Source organism: Eschrichtius robustus, chromosome 3 (genome assembly GCF_028021215.1).
Source record: "Eschrichtius robustus isolate mEscRob2 chromosome 3, mEscRob2.pri, whole genome shotgun sequence".
Classification (NCBI taxonomy): Eukaryota; Metazoa; Chordata; class Mammalia; order Artiodactyla; family Eschrichtiidae; genus Eschrichtius; species Eschrichtius robustus.
In genome coordinates, this window is record NC_090826.1 from 92,832,547 (window position 1) to 92,839,044 (window position 6,498).

Below are 6,498 nucleotides of genomic sequence, written 5' to 3' on the forward strand. Positions count from 1 at the left end.
AGGGGATCTATATGTGTACCAAAAATAGAGAACAAAGAAAAAATAGGGATGAAATGTCCAGGAAAAAATTTTAAGAAACGAAATATATGACTTTTATAGAAAGAAAGTGTTCAATGAAAGCTGAACGTAGTTTATGAACAAAGAAATAAGACCAAGGCATATCACTGTGATATTACAGAAAACTTGGAAATAAGTGACAATCTTAAAAATTCCAGTGGGTAAAAAATATGATCACATACATCAAGAATCAGAATAGCACTGTGTATAAATAGCAAAAATAAAGCACAAAAGCAGTGTTGTCCAAATAATGAGAGTAAATAGTTTCCATCCTGGAATTCTATACCCAGATAAACCATCAATAGCTTTTTATATGCTTCTGCCTATACCATTATACATTGTTTCCTGCTTGAAACATAAACTTCAAGGATCTTGGAAAATGTTTATTGATTATATATTACTTTTTTCTTTGAATCTACCAAAAAATGCATAATATGCTACTATTTTTTTTCCTGTTAATCTCCTAAACATTCCTTAGCACCAATCTTTGCCTCACCTCCTTATGGCAGTGATCTCTAATATAATGATGGATGCCTCTTCTTGGTTCTCACATAGTTTATTGTTCACATTTCTATTACTACGTTTTCACATTACTTTGTAATTTTTAGAAAATATCAATCTCTTCTGACTGACATAATTACCTTAAAGTAAGAAATTTGTGTTTGTTTAACCATCACCAGAATCTAAGACAATGCCTACTGCATAGATTACAGTCAAACAAGTATTGAAGGGAAGTGTACAAAGGCTTGAAGTTTTAAACACATTAACAAAGAAAAAGAGAGCTTTCTATGGATGGAGGAAAGTTTCTTCATAGACTTATTTATTTATTTTAGGATCCAGTAAAAATCTAGCTTGTTGATTCTATTGGTATCACTTTAAAGAGAAAAGAGTAATAACAAACCATTACCTGCAGGAAATGGAGCTCCATGTTCCTACTAAAATCAATGAGTTGAGTCCCAAATTTTGGAATAAATACTATTGTTCATTCACTTAAAAGTATAATGAATAAATTATCTTGGAAAGGAATTAAAAGCTGGGCTAATATTTGTTTTCAGCTTTACCTACTCCAGAGCAGGTAGGGGATTGGAGAAAACAAACGGCAGCACATAAAGATTTCAACACAACAAAATTTTAACATATCTATGACATTCATAGAAGTCATAAGTGCTGCTTTGAGAAAAGAACATTTTGCTAAGCTATTAGCAGCATTATAAAAGCATCAGCCAGTGCACATTCTGATAACCAGGAGAAGGACAATCCTGCTATTGAACTGAGAAAATGTGGAGGGCTTGCAGAAACACACACACACACAAACACACTCACAAGTGCATCCATATTATCCAGACATTCATGTCATTATTTCAGTGATAGCAGTTTGGAATTTTAGGAGAGATTTACCAGTATACTAGGTACCAGAGTATATTATACTACATTTTGCCAAAAGAAGTAGTAGCTTATTTGTTTAAACATTGCCTAAGCTTTAATATTTCAAGTTGTGAAAAACAGAGGAGCAATCTGTAATAAAATGAAGGATTCTCTCTTCATTCTCTCTCTTACAGTATTAACTCTATTGGAATAATTAAGTTGATGGCTCCTCTTTATAAAAAACTGATAATAGCAAAACAATAGAACAATAATTATCAAAATGTTAATAAATTAAATATATATATAATGTTTATATAATTTATCAACAAATATTTATTTAGTCCCTAGTTTGTGAAACAAAAATATATATGGTATTTGATGTTGAATCTTGATTTTCACAAGTTACCAAAAGTTGCAGTTTGTGGATATCTAAAATATTGTGTAGAAATGGAAATGGGGTTGTAGTGGGAGGGTGGTAACAGCCAGTCTCAAATAAATTAATCAGACTTTGGAAATAATATTTTGCTACAAACTATTCTGATCGTGATATTTCTGTTAAAAGGCACTGTAGAAAGAGCTAGTGAAGGGCTGCTCTCTGACTGCCAAGTCAAGAAAGAAAAGATTCATCTAAATTATCAGCTCAATAAAGACTTGCCTGAGTATGCCTAAGTTTTAGTCTACAGAACAAGAGAGAACTATATATAGCAATCCCATATTGATCTAACTGTAACTAAATCTGCAGCCTCTGCTCATCTTGCTAGTTGGCTGTTCCATTTTTGTGATATTTAGAGCTACTCTTTATCTTTCATGAGATAATGTAACAATCACACCCAAATTTAGGTGATGGATAACCTGGGAAAAACTGTGAAGGATGGGATGTTGATTATCACCACTGTTTCTCCATCAACTGCTGAATGCTGATGTTGACGTTTAGTTCTCATTGGTTAGGCAATCAGTCCTGGGCAGACTCAGTAATGTTTTTCATAGCAGAGCCAGCTAAACTAAGAAAAAACGATTCTAGTATTACAAGACAAATACAGTGAAGCAAAGACAAGAGATGGCTGGAGAAATACAGAACCCTAACAACAGTGATCTGCTGCATGTAGCTCAGTAAGGAGCAGATCATCTCCAGCACAATACATATGAGATAACATATTTCCATTTTGTATAAATTATTTTAAGTTTGATCATTCTCACTTGCAATTGCTATTGAATCCAGGTCTATCTATGATAATATTCATATGTTTTAATGTGGGAGAATGATCAGAGAAAAGTAATTTCTATTACTGCAAATGAACTTTATTGCTGATTGATAGTGGAGGAGCAATATTTTGTTTTTTTATAATCTTAGTATCAAATTCAGAATCAAACAATATTTTTTAAAAATTTAAATTTTGGTAACATGATAAAGAATCCTGGAAAGAGGACTTTCACTTATTGCTATGAAGGAATGGCCATCTTAGAACAATTTTAAAAGCCATAAAATTTAAGAAAATTCATACAGTGGATGTTGAAACATCAGGTATTAGAACCTAAGATTCTAGAGAGTGGAGAATTGTAGCAATGTGAGGAGACTGCAGCTGCATTTTCCCTGAGTACATTTGACAATTACGGGCACAGAGCAAGAGGGTAGGTATCTAGGCTTTAGTCTGGCTGGCAAGGGGCTACTTCTGAGAGACAGAAAAACCAGTTCTGAAAAGTGGAACTTTGTTGTTGGCAGTCTTAGCTTGCCACAGAGACAAGGATTATGAGATCCCTACTTGCCAGGAGGATGGTAAATGTCAACAAACCAAGATCCCACCTTTAAATCCCTGGAGAGCTACAATTTAGGTAAACAGAGATCTGGTAAAACTGCAAACCACTCTCAATTCATTCAGTTCAGTCTCTAATTGAATTATAGCTATTATCCCCCATTTTAGCTGTCTAGCAGAGGAAATGGTGAACCTCTCTAGAGAAAGATATCAAGACCAGCCTCTACAATTTGTTAGATACTCAGAGTTCAAACAAAAATTACTAAATATGTCAAGAAATAGGAAAATATCGTTCAAAATCAAGTTTAAAAAATTAAACAACAGACACATGGGGTAGAGAAAAGAGAAAATAAGATTGGAGAGATTCATCACCAAAGTACATTTTATGAAGTAATACTAGAGATAAAGAGGAACTTAACAGATTGATAAAATAATCAAACCAACAGGAAGAAATCCCAATCCCAAAAGGGCACATAGCTGTTAGCATTGCCTCAAAATACTCAAAGCAAAATTAGACCCAGCTAATGAAATAGTCAAATCAACAATTGCAGTGGAAACTTAAATGCACCTCTTTCAGTAACTGAAAAAAGAAGCAGAAAAAAATTAACAACGGTATAGAAGTTCTGAAAAACATGGTTAACAATTCTCACCCCCTTTTATATATAGAACACAGAAGCCAAAGACTATGCATTCTTTGAAATAAATTGCACACATTTAATTGCTTCAACAAATTTCCAAGAATTAGAATAATCTAGATAACTTCCTGTAGCCAAAATGATGAAATTTGGTTCAAAATGTAATGACTCATAAAAATTAAAATAAATAACTTAGAATATTGCAAGGCTTCAGAAATTAAGAAATAAAAACAATCAAATTGAGAAAATTTTTTAACTGAATAATAATGAAAACATTAAATGTCAAAACATCAGGGATTAGAGTTAAAATTGTGCTTAGAGAGACAAACTTCGTAATAGGAATATTAGAAAACTATAAATTAGAAAAATAGATAATGAATTAATGATATAAGTAAATATCTCAGGAAGCTAGAAACATTAATTAAAAGTTAATGCAGCAAAAGGAAGCAATAAAAAAACAAAAAATATTTAACTAAAAATGGCATGTAATAAGAATCTACAAAGCTACAATTTTTTAAAGTAATAATTTATATTAAAATAATCCAATTTATTTTCTTTGTTCCCGCTGCCCTATGTATTTTTACTGCTTCTTACAGATTTTATTCTACTGCCCCCCTTCAACTTTTCAGTCTCTCTCTATTCATTTTTTTTTTTATCATCTTTATTGAAGTATAATTGCCTTACAATGGTGTGTTAGCTTCTGCTTTATAACAAAGTGAATCAGTTATACATATACAATATGTTCCCATATCTCTTCCCACTTGCATCTCCCTCCCTCCCACACTCCCCATCCCACCCCTCTAGGTGGTCACAAAGCACCGAGCTGATCTCCCTGTGCTATGCGGCTGCTTCCCACTAGCTATCTATTTTACATGTGGTAGTGTATGTATGTCCATGACACTCTCTTACCCTGTCACATCTAACCCCACCCCCTCCCCATATCCTCAAGTCCATTCTCTAGTAGGTCTGTGTCTTTATTCCCGTCTTGCCACTAGGTTCTTCATGGCCTTTTTTTTTTTTTTCCTTAGATTCCGTATATATGTGTTAGCATACTGTATTTGTTTTTCTCTTTCTGACTTACTTCACTCTGTATGACAGACTCTAACTCCATCCACCTCATTACAAATACCTCCATTTCATTTCTTTTTATGGCTGAGTAATATTCCATTGTATATATGTGCCACATCTTCTTTATCCATTCATCTGTCGATGGACATTTAGGTTGCTTCCATGTCCTGGCTATTGTAAATAGAGCTGCAATGAACATTTTGGTACATGACTCTTTTTGAAGTATGGTTTTCTCAGGGTATATGCCCAGTAGTGGGATTGCTGGGTCGTATGGTAGTTCTATTTTTAGTTTTTTAAGGAACCTCCATACTGTTCTCCATAGTGGCTGTATCAATTTACATTCCCACCAACAGTGCAAGAGTGTTCCCTTTCCTCCACACCCTCTCCAGCATTTATTGTTTCTAGATTTTTTGATGATGGTCATTCTGATCGGTGTGAGATGATATCTCATTGTAGTTTTGATTTGCATTTCTCTAATGATTAATGATGATGAGCATTCTTTCATGTGTCTGTTGGCCATCTGTATATCTTCTTTGGAGAAATGTCTATTTAGGTCTTCTGCCCATTTTTGGATTGGGTTGTTCGTTTTTTTGTTATTGAGCTGCATGAGCTGCTTGTAAATCTTGGAGATTAATCCTTTGTCAGTTGCTTCATTTGCAAATATTTTCTCCCATTCTGATGGTTGTCTTTTGGTCTTGTTTATGGTTTCCTTTGCTGTGCAAAAGCTTTTAAGTTTCATTAGGTCCCATTTGTTTATTTGTGTTCTTATTTCCATTTCTCTGGGAGCTGGGTCAAAAAGAATCTTGCTGTGATGTATGACATAGAGTGTTCTGCCTATGTTTTCCTCTAAGAGTTTTATAGTGTCTGGCCTTACACTTAGGTCTTTAATCCATTTTGAGTTTATTTTTGTGCATGGTGTCAGGGAGTGTTCTAATTTCATACTTTTACATGCATCTGTCCAATTTTCCCAGCACCCCTTATTGAAGAGGCTGTCTTTTCTCCACTGTATATTCTTGCCTCCTTTATCAAAGATAAGGTGACCATATGTGTGTGGGTTTATCTCTGGGCTTTCTATCCTGTTCCATTGATCTATATTTCTGTTTTTGTGCCAGTACCAAACTGTCTTGATTACTGTAGCTTTGTAATATAGTCTGAAGTCAGGGAGCCTGATTCCCCCAGCTCCATTTTTCGTTCTCAAGATTGCTTTGGCTATTCGGGGTCTTTTGTGTTTCCATACAAATTGTGAAATTTTTTGCTCTAGTTCTGTGAAAAATGCCAGTGGTAGTTTGATAGGGATTGCATTGAATCTGTAGATTGCTTTGGGTAGTAGAGTCATTTTCACAATGTTGATTCTTCCAATCCAGGAACATGGTATATCTCTCCATCTATTTGTATCATCTTTAATTTCTTTCATCAGTGTCTTATAATTTTCTGCATACAGGTCTTTTGTCTCCTTAGGTAGGTTTATTCCTAGATATTTTATTCTTTTTGTTGCAATGGTAAACGGGAGTGTTTTCTTAATTTCACTTTCAGATTTTTTGTCATTAGTGTATAGAAATGCAAGAGATTTCTGTGCATTTATTTTGTATCCTGCTACTTTACCAAATTCATTGATTAGCTCT